This window comes from Agelaius tricolor, unplaced genomic scaffold, assembly GCF_023055355.1.
Source record: "Agelaius tricolor isolate 1412-34295 unplaced genomic scaffold, bAgeTri1.0.p SCAF_6, whole genome shotgun sequence".
Classification (NCBI taxonomy): Eukaryota; Metazoa; Chordata; class Aves; order Passeriformes; family Icteridae; genus Agelaius; species Agelaius tricolor.
Genome location: NW_027269266.1, coordinates 43,338,733 through 43,359,059, shown reverse-complemented (window position 1 = coordinate 43,359,059; position 20,327 = coordinate 43,338,733). Strand labels below are relative to the sequence as shown.

At 42.0% G+C, this 20,327-nt stretch overlaps 1 protein-coding gene across 1 annotated transcript in view; it reads left to right on the top strand.

The window, feature by feature from the left end:
* Positions 1-2,123: 2,123 nt before the first annotated feature.
* The window catches only part of TRAK1 (trafficking kinesin protein 1), a 125,772-nt gene continuing 107,568 nt past the window's right edge, over positions 2,124-20,327 (top strand). Inside the window, exon 1 of the mRNA XM_071429583.1 lies at positions 2,124-2,269. The gene's annotated coding sequence lies outside the window, so the exon portion shown is untranslated. The remainder of the gene's footprint in view (positions 2,270-20,327) is intronic.

Here is a 20,327-nt window from a genome sequence, read left to right as displayed (position 1 = left end):
ACTGGCCTTATGTTACACATTATAACGAGTTCCCAGCTGCTGCTTTGGGGCTCCATCCATCTTTTGCAACCTCTCAGTCTTGTTTCCTCTCTTGTGCAACCTCTGTCACTCATCTGAGTTCAGAGTTAGCTGTTTCAGTATTAATCAGAAAAGAACCCTTTTTTAAAGCTTCCTGATTTAGTGTGCTCACTGGCAAGGGTCACATGTATTCAAGATTTAGCACAAAGGGAGCAGTGGGAGGACTCAGCTAAGGGTGAGAAGTGGAAGGCACCAACCTTTTTGTTAGACTTCTTAGCAGTAACATGGACTTTCTATTTTAGGGAGGATTTAGATGAGACTACTGAGATGATTTAAGAGTGCAAGGTTACCAGAGGGGTGTGTCCCTTTCCTCCCAGACTAATGGTTTCAACTCATCTTTTGTGCTCACTCCATATTTCTATGATGTTAGGGTGAATCAGTTCAGTAACGGGGCAGAAAACCAACAAGGAAAAAATACAGTTAGTTCTGTGTGAGGTTCGTTAACTGAGTCACTCACTGAGGAATCCTAAGAAGGAGAACCAGTCCTTGGGAAAACCAGGAGTGCCTTGGTCCTCCACAGGAGAAGTGGGGAGAGCAGCCTGTTCCTTTTGGCAGCAGCACCAAGCTTTTAGGTTGACTCACATGCCCTATTTAAATCACTAGCAGGGGATTTGCTCTGTAGACATGCCTGCTCAGAAGGCTGCTGCCTGAGAATCTTGTTGCCCTCGCAATATTTCTCCTCTCTTTTCTGCCACCCAAAAGCATGCATCCCCATCTGGGATTCTCTTTGTTTGCATCTGTGAAGGGTTGGATCATTTCTTTTTATGGATTATTCGGGGTCAAGCCCTGAATTCATTTCCACTCTCTGGAGGTTATTCCATGCTTCTGGAATCCTGTCACCACCAGCACGACTGCAACTTTTTTTTTTTTTGGTCTTACCAGCTGTAACCTTGAACTCAGTTCTATTCCTCTCTTGCCGGCAGACAAAAACAGTCAAACCTTTCTCCAATAAATAGTTCTGTGAGTTGCAAATATATAACGTCCTGATTTGTTCTGGGTTTGTCACTTTTTTTCCCCTTCATAATTATTACATTTTTCACAGGATAGGTTTGGAAGGGACCCCTGTAGATCATCTTGTCCAACCCCCCTGCCAAGCTAGGGTGAACGAGAGCAGGTTACACAGGAACGCATCCAGGAGGGTTTTGAATGTATCCAGAGAGGGAGATTCCACGACCTCCCTGGGCAGCCTGTTCAGTGCTCTGCCACCCTCAATGTAAAGTTCTTCCTCATGTTCAGTTGAAACTTCCTGTGATTTAGTTTATGGCCATTGCTCCTTGTCCTGTTACGGGGCACCACCAAAAAGAGTGGAAAAGAACTTGGACTTGAGACATTTCTCTGTATATGGCACATTCATAGTAATATTTCCTTTGAGGATTTTCTGCTGTTTAACACATCCCTGTAATCATTCTTGCCCTCTCCGCCTCCCAAACCAACCAGCGTCCCGGGAGCGGTGGGAGCAGTGCCGGGCAGCTGCCCGCGGCCGCGCTCGGGCTGCTCCGCACGGCCACGACCCCTCCCGCCCTCCGCGGGCATCCTGGTCCCCGGCTTGCCCAGCCCGTCCCGCGGCAGGGGGCCGGTTGCCGGGCGACGCTCGGCCCCTCCTCCGCGGCAGGGCTGGGCCATGAGGTAATGGCCTCCGGGGGGCGGGAAAGGGAGCGCTGCGACTACCGAGCCAGCGGCCGCCGAGGTGGCCGCCGGCGGCGTTCCCTGCCTCCCGCCCCTTCCTGCTGCCCCGCCGGCGGCGGGCGGTGCCGCACCCCCGAGGTGTCCGCGCCGCCCCGCCTCCTGAGGAGGCTGCAGGGCCGCAGGAGCCCCGCGCCCGGCAGCGGCGGCGGAGAGCGCCCGGCGGCCGCCCCACGTGCGCTGCCGCCCGGCCGGAGGGGTTCGCAGCGGTCCCCGGGCGCCGCTGGAGAGCGAGGAGCTGGAGCGGCGGCGGCCTGGCGGCAGAGACCCGGGAGGAGGAGGGCACATGAGGCGCCGGCAGGAGGAGGGAGAAGCAGCAGCAGCCAGCCGGCCACTGCAGCCCCTGCGCTCTGCCCGCCCCGCACGCCGCGGCCTCTCAGCGGCGCGGGCCGGGGGCGAGCCGTGAGGGGGGAAGCAGCCCGGAGGTGGCCGCCGCCGGCAGCGAGGCTCCCCCGGCCCGCGGGGGCGCCGCCGCCCGCGCCCCGCCGCCCGGGGGGCCCGGAGCGGGGTGAGTGCGGCGGAGGGACGGTGCGGGGCGGGCGGGGATGCGCGGCGGCACCGGCGCGGCCGCCTCTGGCCCCGCTCGCCCCCAGAGGAGCGAGCGGGCGCGGGGGGTCCTGCCGGGGCTGCGGTGCGCGGGCGAGGCCTGCAGCGCTCGGCGAGCTGCGGAACGGGGGTGAGCAAGGTGCAGTCGCTCTTCCTTCTCCTCGGGCCCCTCGACCTTCACAGCCGGCTGGCTCGGGGGCGGGCGCTGCGCCTGGCTCTGCTGCCTGTGCTCTTTTGTCCCTTCCGCGCCCTGAAAGGAAAGAAGCACATGAGTGAATTGCGTACCGAAGGTCAAGAATCGCTCTCAGAATTGTGCCTCTGCATTACTTGCAGCTAAACTGCTGCTGTTCTCAGATACAAGGGCCCCTGCATGCAGAAGTAGTTTTCTAGCCATTGCAAGAGGGACTTGCAAATACTGACTCTGTTTCTTCAGCGTTGGGGATTATGGATAGCTTTTGGCAGCATTCCACTGTTTAAAATGACTAAAATATTCCATTATGGATTTTTAGCGAGTTTGAGATCTTGGTGGCTCTTTTGGTTTGCATCTGACGATTTTGAAACTTCATCTATAGGGGAGTTTTTTTTCAGGTAAAATTAGGGAAGAGTTAGGAAATTTCCAAAGAAACGGAACATCTGTTAAAAAGTGGGAGCCAGGTTCATGTTCTCCCTCTCTCTGACTTCAGGAGAAGTCTCCGTGTGGACACTTTTTTCTGCTTTGCAATCTGTAACCTTATTTGAACCTTTCAGTCCGCTGAGATTAAGTCGTGGGTGTAATGGTTTTTGCAATCAGGAAAGCAGCAGCAAAAAAAAAACAAAAACAAAAAAAGCAAACAACAACAAAAAGTTAAAACAAAACCAAACAGCAGTTATGATGACCAGTTTGCCATATGTGCCTGTTTTACTGCTGTGTGGATACGCAGTTGCATGTACTGTCTGTAGTGCCCTGCCTTCTACCTGTGCTGGAATTACTCTGGGTTTAAACGTGTTTGTCCTAGTAGGGCTCTTTTGGAGTCACCAGAAGAAGCTTGGAGGAGGGAAGGAGTGTTCTCTCCAAGCCCAGGGACTGTATTCACAAAACCGTGTCTTCTCTGAGGCGCTGTAACCTGTTTTGACTGAGTCAGAGCAACCTGTGATGACAATAAGAAAATTATATTAAGCCATTAAGCTTACTTCACTGTTTTTCAATGAGCATCATTGCAAGCGAGGAAAACCAGGATGGTAAAAATCCTAGTGGAAGGCAAGAGTTTTCAGCTTTTAATGTGAACTACTGAGTGAAGACCAGACGGCTGTATGAACAGATAGAATGGATAGAATGTAAATTTCTGTTGAAGTAAAACAAAAGTTTCTGTCAGTTGCATGAATGAACTCGCACTTGCCAGCAGATTGAACTGAATGATGGATGACAGTAGTGGAAAGAAGTAGGATCTCTGGCTCTAGTGCAAAAAAATCCCATACCAGACAAAAATCATCTCTTTGTCTTTTGTTCAATTATGAATAAAAAAATCATACTGCAACTTGGTGCCTGTTCTAGAGCACTGGGCAGCACAACAATATGCCAGGGAAGCATTAATGTGATTAGGCACATGCATTTATATATGTGATGCCCCATGTTTGATATGTGGGTGCTTAAAATCCCAGTGAAATATCCAGCTGCTGCAGCAGCCTCTGAGCGTCTGACTAGTTTAATCCAGAGTCCTGACTAATGAGGCAGGACCAGGATGTGATACAGAAGTTTTGCCTGGATGTTAATGGTTGTTAACTTGGCACTCTCACAGTTTGTGGAACACAGGTGTGAGCTGGTGGGAGTAAGCGAACTTGCACGTACCAGAGAGCAAGATCAGATCAGAAGGATTTGCCTGGAACTGGTGGGAACTTCTGTTGTTCCTCTCTGCTGCAGTTCACGCCTGAGCTCCTTGCTGCTTCACACATTCTGTCTCCTGTAACAGATTATCAGCTGCTTTTGTAGAAGTAATTCGATCCTAATCTTTCAGTGTGCTCTGAGGATTTTATTTATGCTCTAGCCAATCTGCTTTGGGATAGAATAATGAGATTAGTACTGCAGAAATTAGTGCAGGTTAAATATTTTTGTTTTAAATGCGTACTTGATCAATATTATTGTTTCTTACTGTTGTTGCTATAATACTGAAAAGGGAAAATGCTAAAACTTGTCACTGTATCTGCTGTGATAGACAGTAAACTGAATGCAAGATACTTTTTTTTAAAAAATAGTTCTGTAGAAAGGATTCTCAGAAGGAATATTGAATATTGAAAGGAAGAGGTTAAAACCAAACCCATTGCCCTTTCTAAAAGCTGTACACATTTTTCTTCAAAGCAGTTTCCTATGTTATTTAAAATTTTCCTTGGGAGAGGAGAGATAACTAAGCACAAAGGCAGTGTATGAGTTACATTTGTTGGAAATATATTTCTTCCCTAAATCTTTAAATTTTGTTGATTTCCAGGGTTGGGGTTGGTTTAAGTGCTCCTTCTGCCAGGACCAGAAATGCATTTGTAGGACATAATTTGTTTTGGGTTGTCTAGGTGTTGTATGTTGTGATACTCAAGTCAAGATTGGTGGTTTCTTGTTAATTTGCAGAGAATTGTGTATTCTTTGTTTAAAATTTTGAACCATATAGCTTTCCCTCTGCCTCAGTAAAAATGAGTGCCTGCTCTAATAAGTCTCCAATATTAGGCTGGGTACTTAATTGGTGTATTTTTGAGTAACACTGTTTTAACTCTTACAAAACTGTCATTTGACTTCACACACTACTTATTTCCCAATACTTCCATATTAATGCAAGAATAGCCAAACCGGTAGAGCTGGTCTGTACTGTCGGGAATCATGATAACCACACTATGGACATAGTAGCTGTGCTTTTTCCTCTTGGTCAGAAAAATGTATTGATAGGTAGGTTTTTACAGCTAGCTCTGTTTTCCTTTTTGAACTATTCCTTTTCTCCAGATGTACCTGGCAGTTCTGCCTCCATAAGAAGCTTAGTGATGCCACCAAGATCAACATTTAAGAGTAAATATGCTTAAATTGCATGTAAAATGACCAAAGGCATACTGGCATCATGCCCTAAGATGCTCATATTGTTCTTTGATTCTGCTGGGAATGAGATTGTCACTTGTATTCTTCATAAAGTCTTTGAAAAGGAGCAGGTTCTGGGTAGTGACTGCACACCAAGTGGCTTTCAGAGTTATCACAAAAACATAGTAAGTAAGAGAACTACTTTCTAGTCACTAAATGACAGCAATGGCATGTCAGTTGTAGGCAGCTCAGTTATTGTATGAAGCTGGAATTGTAAAACTGGTGTGTGGTCTGCAGTGCCTGTGCTGTAAAGGTATGTTACCCTGGTCATTTACGTATCATTAAAACTCCACAGGCAATGCCACTGACACCTTGGAATGCTGCACCTGTATGGAGGCCTCAGTTTTGTGTATTCAGTTGTGGGATCAGTGCTACTTGGAGAGATAAAAATCTTGAGAATGAACTTCCTGTTAACATAGGCTTTCCAAGATACCAGTTGGTGTCTGATTCAAAGTCTTCCTGCTTACTCTGTGGTTCAACTGAGATAGCTGTGAGTTTACAAGCACTTTTATTTTACTTTGTAGTGAATAGCATGATGTTTCCTAAGTTAATTTCAGGAGTTCACTGATACTATTCTTTGTCTAAAACTGTCCTCTATTTGAACTTTGAATCATCAATAATTCTGTTTTTATTGGAGCCTATTGATTAGGGTGCAAAAAGTCATGCCATGTAGTCATCCTGCTTATGGTTGACCAGCTAAGAGGCTTATTGATAGTACAAACAGATTAGCTGAGAGATAATTCTTAGATTCAATTATGTTGGCAGATTTGCTTTAGTTAAATCAGTGAGTGGCTGTGCTGAAGCTGATTCTTTGCCTTATCTTGCAGCTTCTCTGGACAGGATTGTCTAACCTTGCTGTCCATTAGATGCTGAAAACCCAAATGAGACTGATGGTCTATAACTGTCATGTTTTATTGTGTGCATATTTGGGGGTTTTTTTGGTAATGATAGTGATAGATTAATATGGTAGAGCCCTGTTGGTTTTGCTTGAGTTTATAGCAAAAGTTCAGAGCACTATAGCAGAATATTAGAAAGAAGGAAGGAAATGTGGGAAGAGCTTGGTTTAAAAGCCCTTGCAAAGTGTCATTTTAGCTTGTTTTGACATTGCACCATGATGCTGCCCAGCAAAGCAAATTTTCCCATGGCTGTGGATTCCCTCCTCTATCCCCTTCCATATTATCGTGCTTGGAATCAAGTCCTTGATGCAGGCAAGAGCTGGTTTTGAGGTTAATTTTCAGACTGTCCATCCTGGGCAGCTGAGCAGCTGTTAGCAAGGAGCAAAGGAAGCAATAGTAGAAACTGGATGGGACTTTGGTGTCAGGAGAGAGTAGTCTTTAGTGAATATGAGCTGATTTTGAAACTGCTACACTCCAAGCTCTGATATAACCAAGGCTAGTTGCATGTTGGTAGATGAGATGCTGAAGCTGACAATAACTTGCTGCATATTTTTGTGCTTATGTCATGTTCTTGGTTCTAAGTACCTGTATGAATAGAAGAGAGAAATACTGAGCTCTGTAGAAAGGTTGCTTCTTTGGTGGATCACAGCATGGTTAAGGTTGGAAGGGATTTCTGGAGGTCATGAGGTCCAACCTGCCTGCTCAAGCAGGGTCATCCTAGAGCACTTGGCACAGGTCTGTGTTACAACAGCATCTGAATATCTCCAAGGCTGGAGACTCCATTGCCTCCCTGAGCAACCTCAGACAGTGCCTGGTCACTCCCAAAGGGAAAAAATGTTCCTGGATGTTCAGAGGGAGCTAGTCATGTTTCAGTCTGTGCCCATCACTCTGGTCATGTCTAGGAACCCCTGAAAGAAAGAGCCTGGCTCTGTCCTCCTTCCTTGCAGGTATTTATACCCATTGATGAGATCTCCCTGAACCTTCTGATCTCCCACTGACAGTCACAGCTCTTTCAGCCTCTCGTCATAGGCGAAATGCCCTGATCTTCTTTCTCTTAGTGGCCAGGCACTGTCCTCTTTCCAGTATGTTCATCTCTTTCTTGTTCTGGAGAACCCAGAACTGGACACAGTACCGAGGGTGTGGCTTCACCAGTGCCCACTAGAGGGGAGAGATCATCTCTCATCTGGTTTCCCGGTTTAAGGAAAAAATGTGTGAACCCCCTGCTCTGCTATTTAATAATTCCATGCTTCAAACAAAACACAGAAAAACTGCTCATTGTTAGTTTTCAATGAAGTTTAATGCTGAGTTGACTCGTTCCATCTTTTAATAGAAACCAAAGGTTAGGAAAATGTTCATACAGTGGAAACTTTTATAGCCTAGAGAGGAAGAATGAAAACTATGGAGACATTGAATTAGTTACATGTGCCTCTTTGAAGAGCTTAGTTGGCTACTGCAAATTGGAATCAATCAGTGCATTTTTGCATTGTATGTTTGCATAAATTCTAAATTTCATCTTTTTAAAGTCAGCTGCTGGTAATGTCATATTGGAATCTAATTTCAAGCAAATCAGGACCCTATATGAATTATGGTCTGACAGCAGCCACAATTTGGTGTCCTAGGGGGACTGAAGTGCAGTTTTGTTTCAATAGAGGGGTATTTTTTTTTTTAATCTCATCAATGTCAGCTATGGGAAATGAAGACTTAGACTGTCCTTTTTAATGTTTATGTAAGTGGAGCTTGTGTTACTAACAACATTGCCTGTCCCAGAAGGCCTAATTTCACTATCAGATACTGCACAGTTGCATACTTTGCAGGGGAGCAGCAGGCACTCCTCTGCAGTAAGCAGAAACCTTGCAGCTCAAATCTATGCAAACCTATTGCCACAGTGAAACCTGTAAAATTAGCAGAATTGGAAGGCATTGGAACAATGTCAAAATCCTTAGACTGTCCTTTAAACTTGTTTTAAATGGAATTTCTTTCTCTGCAGCTGTCTGCTCATAATGGCTATTTCTGAGGAAGTATTAAGCACTGCTGATGTAAAGCGATGAGGTGGGAATCAATCTTTTAACATGTGTTTTTGTGGTAGATCTTCTGCTGTAGTCACAAATGGCAGTGATGTCAGAAAAAAATTGGGGGCTTCTGTTGTGTTCAGGTAATACTGCAGTAATAATCACATCCAGGTATTTGTGGAGGGGGTGGAGACCAGGATAACCAAAAGTATTATCCTCTTGGAGCTTTTGGTCTTGTAATGAATTCTGCAAACCTGCACATGTGAAAGCCATATTAAGATCAGTCCTTTATGACTGTATTTCCCGAGGGTCATGTAATGTTATCAGATGATAAGCATGTAATGTCTTCACCCAGTGAGTTGTGACTGACCTGAGAGCCATGTTTCCAATATAAGGCAATCTCAACTGAAAATGCTTTTTCTGATTGTCTGAAATGTTTATAACCTTTAATTACTCTTGTATTAGCTCACAAGAATTTTACCTTCTAGTGGCTTCCTCAAAAACTGTGATTTTGCAAGACATCAAAAGCCATTAGAATGAAGAGGCTGAGAAAGGTTAAATATTGCATTTATCTGGCTGAGTCCTTTGTCCCAAAGTCCAGAGATGTATGTACTGTCAAATTATTGGATGTATGTTTTTCTATTTTTTTCTATAGAGATCATTGATTTCTCCATGACATTCACTTGTACTGCTTTTATCTATTAAATGAGGTTTTGTTTAGGAAGTGTTGTACCTCAGGCAAATGCAGCTTTCCTAGATACTGTGCTCTTTGCAAAAGCTGCAAAATATTCAATGTGAACTTCTAATGAACCAAGTTTGTTTTATGAATCACGAAAACCAATTTTCTCTTACTGTGCAATGGATGAAGTGGGGCAGCAAGATATTTGAGGTAATTCAGGAGTTCTTGCCAGTACTAGAATTAAATCCAGTTCTTGTGAATCTCTGTTTAAAGGCTGTCAGTCTCTGGGGGTCAGTGGATTGGCACATTCTGTAGCTATTTAGGGCCTGACAGGGTATGTGAAACAGGCAGCAACCTCAGTAGACATGTGTGCTGCACCTGCACTTTTTTTTCCTACACTACTAAGGTTGATAGTGTGCATTACTAATTCTCTGACAAAAGAAAAATTCCAGGTGGCCCAGAAGACTTTCCTTGAGGAGTGGACAACTTGCTCAAGTAATTTGAGTGCGTTTTACAGAAGTTAAGTGCATGTCAAGCAGATGGGTTGTGCAGAATAAGATGGTGCTACTTTCGCAGTAGTTATTTTAGTAAGATAGGTGGACTGTTAAGCTGACAATGGGATATTGCTATGAAAAATATCAGTGTTCAGAATGGGAGCCTGGGATTCCACAGGCTGGAATCAGAGCACTTGCAAGACACACAGTTATCTCACTTTGCTCACTGATGAATGTTCAAGGTAAGGCAGTCTCAGTTTCTTGAGCCTGACTTACTAACATCCGCCCTCCAAAAGTAAACACTGCACCCATTTTGTACTATTTATCAGCTTTCAGAGGACATCTGCTGTATGTTGACATAAAGGAAGAAAATTGAAAGGTTTTCTTATTGATGTCCCTCTGTACTATTATACTGAATAGCAGGAAAGAGAGGAGGGAAGTACGATTTTTGACTTGGAAAAAAGGGCAATAACCTAATTTTTTGTTTTGTTCATGGGAGTATTACTGTCTTTAAAAATAAATACAGATCATTTTATGGAATGAGTAATGTATTAAATCTAGAAATGTTGGTATGTAAAGGCAAAGATCATAAGCAAGTGTAATTTGGAGATGATAAACATAGAATTAACAGTTCACAGTGGTTACCTAACTGATGAAGAGCTGCTGAGCCCTGGTGGAAAAGGCAGACAGATGTCACTGCATGTTGGATGTATATCCTGAATACGAGAATGGATATCTTAATACAGTGTGCATGATTTATTATGATCTTATTTCTTCTTAGAGGAATATTTTGTGTCTTATTCTGGCTCCCAAGTGGTTGTTGAATAGACCTCATGAGAGGAAACTTATCATAATGATAGGACCTTAAATGATACACACAGAGAAGCTCTGGATGCCCCATTCCTGCAAGTGATCAAGGCCCAGTTGGATGGGGCTTTGAGCAACCTGGTCTAGTGAAAGATATCCCCATGCATTTTAGGGGTTTGGACAAGTTGACCTTTAAGATCCCTTCCAACTCAAAATATAGCTATGACTATGAATGTTTTTGGGTTTTTATCAAAAAGTACTGTGAAATGCATTATCTGATCTATGTGGATATTTACAGTAGGAAGTAAGAACTGAAATAAATGTATTTTATTTGTTAAAGTAAAGTTGATGCTCCCTTAAAATTCACATGGCTTGTCAACTGGTCTTTGGATAGAGGTTTCAATTCAAGTGGACAAAACTGTACTTTTAAATACTCCTTATGGTTCATCATAGTTAATTTTTTTCCTTTTAAAAATCTTGGGATTAAAGCTGACCTTTCTTCCTTTCTACCAACTAATAATGGATTACTTGAATTTGTAAATTTAGCAGAGCTGCTCTTCCAATGGGTATGAATACAAGAAGAACAAAGATGTTTCTTGGCTCTTCTGTTGTCAGTCAGCTTGTCAGCATCAGTTTCATATGGCTGTGGGATTCATCTGGGCAACCAAACCTTATCTGTCTGTAACTGCAGAGGAGGCCTTTGCTATTAAGTCTTGAGTTGACTGATACTTGTGTAAGATCTGTATATTCTGGCTCTGGGTGTTCACCTAGTGGTGTGCCTCAGCCCTGTGGTGTCATGGTTAAGCACACACACCACGTAGCGCACCGACGGTTTGAGTCCCACCAGGGATTGCTATTTTCGTGGCAGTGAAGCTTGGAAGAATTCATTGCAACACGAGCATTTGAAAACCCACACAGCTGAAGCCCACAGAGTACCTGTGAATGGTTTGACTCCCCCATCCCCTTGGCTTAGCCTTTCCAGCCAGGCTGCATTTCTGATCACATTGATGTGGAGTGGTAGAAGCACCAATGTCTCTGTGAGGAAAAAGGAGCAAGAGGGATATATGGCTCCAGGGTAAGTGTGCTACTAGTAGGGTGGCAGTGTGCTTTAAAGGCAGCCTACACTAATAATAGCTAGAGGTGCCTGGGAAGGCATGTGCCTGAAGGCTGTGTCTGTGTAACCAGATTAGCTGGGCTCACAATTTGCCATCTCTGCTGGGGATAGTCCTGCCCTGTCTTGCCAGCTGTGTGTTGTACCCCTTAGTCCACATAGCTTTCATACTGACTTGTTACCCCTGGGAAATAAGCCAGGGAGGCAAATTGAAAAACATGGCTTGAAAATTTGGCTTGATTTCCTTAGTTTTAGTTTTATTGCTAGCTTGTCTTTCTTAGGGAGTTAGATGAACGGTGGAGATGGCAGAAAGGCAACACAGGAATGTGCTGGCAAGGCCAGTTAGTGTTTAGTTTGCTTTAGGTGTACAATACCACAGCTTGTATTCAACCTATGGGCATTAAGTTATAGAGTTCTCTTTAAAAATGAGAATTAATTATGTAGGTCTCCTTAAGAATGTGAGTTAATGCCATCAAAATGGAATGATTTGTTAGTTATGTGGAAGTTTTTGTTTTGTGGTTTGTTGGGGCATTTTTGTTTTGGATTTTTGTTTGCTTGTTTTCTTTTTTAATAAAAGAAAGCCAACAACATCATTTTAGTACTCTTGGTTATCAGATTTGCCCGGGAAGGGTTGAATACCCAGTACTGTCTCTCTTATCTATTTAATTAGCACTAATTAGTTTGTCAAGAAGGCTGAGAGGAAATTCCTAAATGCACCTAGGAGCAAGCCTATTGTTTTGATCCTATGACCAACAGGAATAACTTGAAGATAAAACATGATATAATGTAACAGCAGGAGAAGTGAGTAAGAGGAAATAGGAGGGGCTGCATAAGTCAGGAAAATGATCAGTTTGTAACATGACATGTTACAGCAGATGTAATACTGTTTTCTCTTCTTTGTTCCTCAGACCTCTCCCTGGAAAAGGTAAGAAAGCAGTTGATACAATGTGGGTAATAAAAGTTTTTTGTGTGTAGTTGTTGTCTTTTTTTTTAATTAGTGAACCCTTAAACTGAACAGCTCTAAAATACTTAGTTTGAACTTCAGATATTGAGGAAGTAGGAACAAGGCTTCAGGCTATTATTGCTCTGATGTAAATCCTACAATAGACAATTAATTTCTCTTCTGAATGGGAACTGGTGGTTCCTGATTGCCCTGATTTGGAAGGTGTTTGCTTTGTGATAGAAGACCTATAATCCAGCAGTATGCCAGCTTGGAACTGAGTATATGTGAAGCTGAAGAACAGATTTTGGTAAAGGAGTGCTTTGGACATTTGGTTGTTTAGTGCTGTAGTCCAGTACCACCAGAGAAGTGAAAGGAGTTTGGGATCTCAGAATGTCAAAGCATTGATCTTTCTTTAAGGGTGCTGAGAACATTTGCAAGTATCTTTTAAGAATTCTTATATTTTGGCTGATCTACTTTTTCTCTCTATTTTTGTTTCTTCCCCTCTCCCCCCCCCCCCCCCGGTACTTTTTCTCTGGCTTTGTTTTGTATATAAAGTGTTACAGAGTTTTCTCTATCTCCTCATTTAAGAGAGCTCCAACAGAGAAACTGGCAATCCATTTTTTTTTTCTCCTTCTTTCTCTTCAGGATTCTATTAATGGTTTCTAAAGCTCTTGGAAGTAGCAGACTTTGAGCATGAGCAAACAAGGTTAAATGGAACTCATAATATGCATATAAATTCTTATTTAAGAGTTAGCTCTTTAAAGAAAGCCCAAACCCAAATAACTATTTTATAAATTTCTTTTCTAAATACCATTTCACAAAAGATACCAAGAAGTTGTGGTGGTAGCCAGAAGAAGTTGTGCTACTTGTACTACCCGTCTAGCAAAATCTTTATGAAGTGCCTGCTAGAACTGACCTAAACAAAAGCATTTCTGAAGAAGTGGATTAGGTAAAGTTTTGGAGAATAGATTTTAATAGAAGTTGGAAACTTCTATTAAATAGAATATTTAATATTTATATTAAATAAATAATTTACATTTACAGATGTAAATGCTTATCATTTAGGAGAAGCAGAATATGGCCCTGTAACTCAGAAATGATTCCTTGAGTAAAGTTCAGGATATAAAGATGTGAATTATTGGTTTTAAAGAGGTTGCTTGCTTCCTTGCTTGCTTTTTGTGGCTTGAGGGTTATCTTTGAGAAATAATTGCCGGAGACAACAAAGTGAGTGTAGATTCAGCATAGTTTGCCACTTACGCTCTGTAATGCCAAACCCAGGCTTGAGTCACAAGGGTTAAACAGATTGTTACTTGCTTCTTTTTGTGTGAAGATCCCTCTTATGCTGCCTGAAGTGAAAAACATGGACAAGGAGAAAGGAATACAGTGACTGGGTGGGTGGATGTGTTTTGAGGGAGGGGGAGTAGGATTTTGAAGGATATATCACAGTACAAGACATGATGTTTGGTCCAAATTGGCCAGTATTTTGCTTATGTTGACCTCTGAGCTTCTTGCTTTTTAATTGAAAACAAAACAAAGAATCCCAAATAACTCTTACTGGATACAGGAGGGCAACCAGGTTGAGTATACATAGGATATACAGTATCTCAGCTGTGGAGGTAAAAGAGTGGAATCCTTGACAGAGTCTGGAATCTCTGACACCTCCAATGTGTCTCTGAATTACAGATCTTGCATGGTGCAGTTTAGGGACCATGTCAAAATGTCAGCAGCTGCTTCCACATTTGTAGTGTTGACAATATGACCTTCAGGTTAAGAGATCTCTGCTGACGTGAGCTGCACCCAGTGTATGTTTGTTTTACTCTATTTGGAGCTTTTGTAGTTGCATACTTCCAAATGACCATAAAGCAAAGCAGAGCATGAAATAACTGTCTTTTGCACTTGCAAAAGGCTTTTCTAATACTTAAGCACTGATGCTTCCACTTTTTTATTGTGCCCTGGGGTATTATATTTTGTGGTAAAGCACATGCAGCTTTAATGAGAAGAAGGTAAGAAAGGAGAAAATGTATTTCTTGGCAACACTGTATTTGTACTAGTTGACATTTGTACCTGGAATGGTAGGTTTGCAAATGGGGGGAGTTTGATGGGAGGTGTTCTAAACAAGAAGTCAGATTTAGTCTCTTAACCTGTCTCAGCTCAGTGCTGGTAAATGCAGCTCAGCATAGTGATACTGCCTTGGGTCTTTTGTCCAGGTTTTGCTTCCTGTATGCAGAGCATGTTCAAGTTAGTACAAAGTTGCAGTAATGTGAGTGTGCTATCCACTTCTGTTAACTCTTTTTTTTGGGTACTTACTGGAGATGGGGATAGCAACTGGCACGAGATTCAGACATAGTGATATAAGTAATTATTGCGTGGTGTGTGCTTCAAGGGCTTATTATGCACTGAGCTAAGTTTAGCCTAGTCACTTTCACTGGAGTCTATCACCTCTTTATATAAAATGATAGCTGATATGAATCAAACCGTAATTCTGAATATTAAGGCTGTTTAAAGTAGGGGTCTGTCTCATTAACCAAGTTAAGTTGTAGCTTGGAAGGCCTCTAGTCTTCTTCATAACTGCACTACAATCTGATATTATTTGTGAGCTTTGTGTGAACAGCTCCGCCATCTACTCTCTGGATTTTGGGCAGACAGTGTGCAGCATTACTGTCAGACATACTTCTAGGGAGATGGGAATCAGGCCAGGCAGGAATTATTACAGGTCGTGGTAGCTGTGTCTACCAGTGACTGCACTTTGCAGTTATACAATGTTTGCATTGTTTCTGTCTTTGTCCTATGACAGACTTATTTGTCTTGCACCCCAGCCTGCAGTTTCCTGATTAGAAAAATACAGGTTCTGTCAGGACAGCTGCTTAATAAAGGCACATGTTGAAATACTCAGGAAGAGAAAACTGTTTTCTTGGAAAATTACAAATTGCTGAGAGGAAGGGCATAGCATGCTGATGGGCTAGAAAGTGTGCAGGTTTGATTGCTGTCCTTTTCCTAATCAGTAGCCTGATCTTGTGAGTAAAGCAAGGCTGAGCACCTGGAAACTTAATGCAGATATAATTGTATTGGCTGAAATAGTGCAGATAGCCAGGGTCAGTCTCTTTGAAGTGTGGAAGTACTAGCCCACTTATAAGGACTCCTTGTCTCTACCTGCCTTCTGTCACAGCAGACTTGTAGCTACAGCGTGTAGCCCTAGAAATAAAAAGGGGAAAAAATTTGGCTTGTAGCAAGTGAGGAAAAAAAATCTGGAGACAGCAGTAGATATGTGCCTGCTCCAAGCCAGCAGTTACAGGCTGGCTTACACAGGAGAACTTTGTTAGTTAGTTCTGCAAATTGTTTGTGCCTCTGAGAGATTGTGCTTTTTTTTGTGAACAGTGGCCCTTTCTGCCAAGTTGAAGGACATCATGTGTCTTATATGGCTACTGTATCTGTTACACAAGCGACAGCACAGCAACAGTAGACTTATTTAATGTGTCTGATGTCAAATTTATTTTTAAAAAGCAGTGTAATTCATTACTGGTGCCAGCCCAGATATTTGCTATGACCACAGTCAACACTTGTGATACAGCTGTTGCTGCCATTGCACAGTGAGCTCCCCAGTTGGAGTGTAGGGTAAAATTGAAGCAGGTTTTTCTTATTTGCAGTCAGAAGTCTACAGCATAACCACATACTTACAGCCTTCTGTTGGTACTTATGCTGTATAGTTGTTGGGATTAAGAATTTATGGTCAAACTGATGTTGTTTGAGGCTGTATCTTTTCTTTCTATAGATACTCTTCTGCAGATTTTTGTTTCTGCATTGATGTAGTTTTTGCTGATGTTTAGACTTTGAACAGGTGGGACAATTCACCTAGTTCCTTAAGATGCTCTTTTTTCATAGTCAAGTCAGAAATAGGAGCATATGTGTAGTTTAATGGCTCAATTATGGTCCTGATTTAAAAATACTACTTAGAATGTGTCTTTATCTTACAGCTCTAAGAGGAGTTGCAGATCAGATAGAAGGTAGTAGAAGGAGTAAATCATATAACTGATGCATGACTGTAAGTATGTTTGTCACAGCCAAATTGTAGCTGTGCTCATCTAGTGTTTTGCCCTTTCTCAGACTTTGGTGCTTTTATATTAAACTAACAAGTATCTCGCTCTGTATTTTCTCTTTTCCTTTGTTGTTCAGTGATGTGGTACAAATTAAGAGCAATTATCTGCTAAATGTCTCTTCTTTTACAAGGGCGAATATTGTTGGATAGTGTGGGAATTTACAAAACGTTTCCTTTCTCTGCTTTTGGGATTTTTCTCCCCTCTCTCCCTCATGAGAAACAGGAAAAAAACCATTTTCTGATGACGACATTAGTGTCACATTGGCATTTTAGAGTAGTTACATTAAATGGGCTGTTCTTGGAATTTGGATATCAGTAGTCTGTCTTTTTACTGTGGGTACAGCAATTTGCTAAAGTAGGTACCTCTTCGTGCTTTGCCAGTGACTAAATGTGCCTTTCACAGGTCCACCTGCACACCTTCTGTTAAACTGAACTCATGCCCATTGACTGCTGGAACCTACCTACATTTTATTTATAGATGAAAGAGTAAGGGGGGCAGAGTGTGGACTGAAGAGACTGAAAGTCTCAGAAACCTCACTCCCACCAAAACAGTGCTTTCTTTATTCCCACCTTCACAGAGTTGCATCCTTTGGGCATGGAAAATCATAGACATTTTCCTAAAACATCTGGGTGATAAATACCTGTTAGAGCCCAATGCTGACTCTGTGAGCTTAAACATAGTTTCATATTCTGAGTTCTGTGCTCTTCTGTCTTCCTTTCCTTCTTTGGAATTTCCATATTCTTTGGAATATGGGTTTTCTTGTTGATAAACCAGCACTTTTGAACACATTTAAAAGCAAGCTAATGGAAACATTTGTTTGTAAGTAAACTAAATGGACAAGAATGAAGACAGTCCATGAGTTTAGTGGAAGAAAAAAATCAAAAATCTCCTCTGTAGTATAGTTAAATGCAGTTAAACATTTGAGGTTTCTAACCCTGGATCCCTGACATTTGCAGTTATTTTGTTGAGGAGCTTCATTTTATGGAATACTGCAAAATGAAAGGAGTGTGGGGAAATCCTATGGAAATAGTGACTGTTGAACTGCTCAAAATGTAAGGATTTCAACTTGCTTTCTGTGTTGGTTCTTTAGTGAAATGCAAATTGAGTTAAGAATGAATGAACAGTGTCCAACCCTTGAGGGTTTCTATGCTTTGCCTGGATTGGGGGCCAGAGTCAGGAGTGGCCACATGAGTCTGTGCTGAGTTCATTAAGCTGAGGACACCAGCTGTGCTATTATTAGGGGTTTTTACAACAACATGGCAGATGTTCTTAGGCTCTGTTCCAGCCTCCACATATGGTGCAGTGGAATACATGGAAAAAGAAATTCTGACAAATTGTTTTCCCATTCAACAAACAGATTTTTAAATTTTTTTTCCGCCTGTGTAACTGGACAAGATTTTTGTTAAATTGATTGTATTAAAAACCAGTTTGAAGTATTTGAAACAAGAACAAAAAATGTGCTCGTATGAGAGCAAATACAAGTGCTTTATTTGAAAAGGAGGACTTGAGGGTCTAGCCAGAACTCAAGTTTGGAAGCGCATGTGTTTTGCCATTTAAGTATTCATTTTCTATTTTCCTTATCACTGACATTTAGACAGGATCCGTGCTGGATTACTTTTTGTGTCGGTATATAGTGCAGAGCTGTACCTGCAAAGATTTTGAATGATGGTGATGAGACACAAGAGAAGATGTAATATACACCGAGCAAAGAGGTATTAATAATGAGATTAAAGTCTTTGAACAGAAGTTCTGCTTATTATGTTACAGTGATACAGCACATAGCATGAAGAAAAGCATGTTTTTTCTTTCTTTTTGTTGTCATAAGAGTATGTGTGTGTCTTGTTTTAAATGTGTAATTATTTTCTCTCTGGAAGTCACTTAACCAGTTTAAATACTCTGAATGTATAAATCACAAGCTGCTCTGTGGAGTTCTGATATCCTCTGTGTTGTACAAAATGCAAAAAGGAGGTATCTGCCAGGAAGATTCAAGTCTGACTTAATGGCAGACCAAAAGTACATAAAGAGCCGAAGAATGCAAACTATTTATAATAGGTAACAAATATGTCTCTATATCTCATGTGTTAGAGGTTTTTTAGCCATGGTTTTTTAGTGTTGTTGCTAAGCAGAACAACAAATGTTTAAACAATTCCCTGTACATCATCCTTTCCTTTCTGTCATCAAAGTATGTAGTGTTTTTTGAGTTAAAGCAGCTGAGATGGTGCATGAGTTGTTGCCCTGTGCTGAGCACAAAGGGAAGAAAATTGAACACTTGAGAAGTTTATTTATGAATTTTTATGTGTCCATCTCTCAGCTTCTGAACTCTACAAGGCAGCTCTCTCATACAGCTCTCTCATTTTAGTATGGTTAAAGTGAGAAGTACCCAAATTAAGCAATCTAACACATAGTTCCTATTGAGGCTCTTGTGAATGCATTTTCTCTATGCATGTTTCTTGCTGGATGTTAGAAGAACAGACCATACCATTAATCAGAAGATCTGAGTACTCATCCTCTGCATTGTTTTATCTGACACCAAGGAAACAGTGTGGATGACCTAATGTTTTTTGGTTTTTTTCATTCTTAAGTCAGTGAACTGATTTTAATCAAAATGCTCTGATGCACTTGTAGGTGTATATTGCTGATAAGGGATATGTCTTTAAATCTAGTCTGAATGTGATTTCTCCTTTTGATTTTCCTATCCCCAAACTGTTAATCTTTCTACCTTCTGGTAAGGGTGCTATTTTAAACCATTGGAGAGCCAGGAAGTTCTTCAGGCTGTTTCCACAACATGGTCTAAAAGAGCTAAGTGCATCTGTGTACTGCACTGTGGGGAGCAATGAGATGTGACCCTAGAATTCTGTGGTGGTTGATGTGAGTGCTGTTCTACAGCTCATATCTGGTCATTTGAGAGCACCCCAAGTAAGCAGGACTGTGTGCTGAAACTTGTGTGTTGGTAACTCAGGTTGATAGCAGTGAGTAATCACTTGCTATTTGAGTAAGATTGTGACAGTTCACAGAGTCACGTAGCTCCTATGAAAAGAACAGTTTCTCCTGTGTTACTGAGATTACAGTGTGGGACCCAGAGAAAATTTAAGAGGATTAGTCATGGCATGCTGCATTAAGCCTGACTGCTTAATCAGAAGGTTTTTTTCCTGAAGATATTTTGTTGGCAAACCTGGGAAAATTGGGATCTTGATGAGCTCCAGAGGCTTGTTTTGAGGCCTGGAGCAAGCAAAGTCCTCAAATGTGCTTACATGACTGGTTAGAACATGTTTTTCTCAGGTAAGAGGTGAACGATCACATCTGCTTGATGGGAGAAGACTGAGCTCAATGTGCTTGTGGTATTAAGCTTGCCTTCTAGAATTGAGTATTGGCTAGAATAGCTTCTTACTGTATCAACTACTTTCTAACTGGAAAATAATTGCTTGGATTAAAGTGGTTGAGTCTTGCACAGCCTTGCACTGAAACTATTAAGCTTGGGTCATCTCCCCCCTCTTCCCCCAGTTCTGAACTTTAGCACCCTGTTCACTTCTCTGTGCATGTGGTGGGAGCAGAAATGCATTTTCCTTTTCCAAGGATGTGCTTAGAGGAAGCAGTTGTGCTTGTTAAGTCTTGACTTTCAGGATGCCATGCAACTCCAGCGATGCCATCAATGATGTTGGTTCACATACCTCTTTTGGTAGAAAATGCTTGCATGCAATGGGTTTGAGCTGAACAGTTGACAGTTATTTTAATTTCTCTGTAACTCTAGATTGCTTTAGACATATAGGTGCTCATGTGGGTGCATATCTTTGTGGGTATGTGGAGCAAAACTCATCCTCTCACTGAACATATGCTCTAAGTCTCTGTGAGAGCCTACTAGTACAGGAGCCTCCTAGTCAGTTTCACTCCTTCTTCAGCCT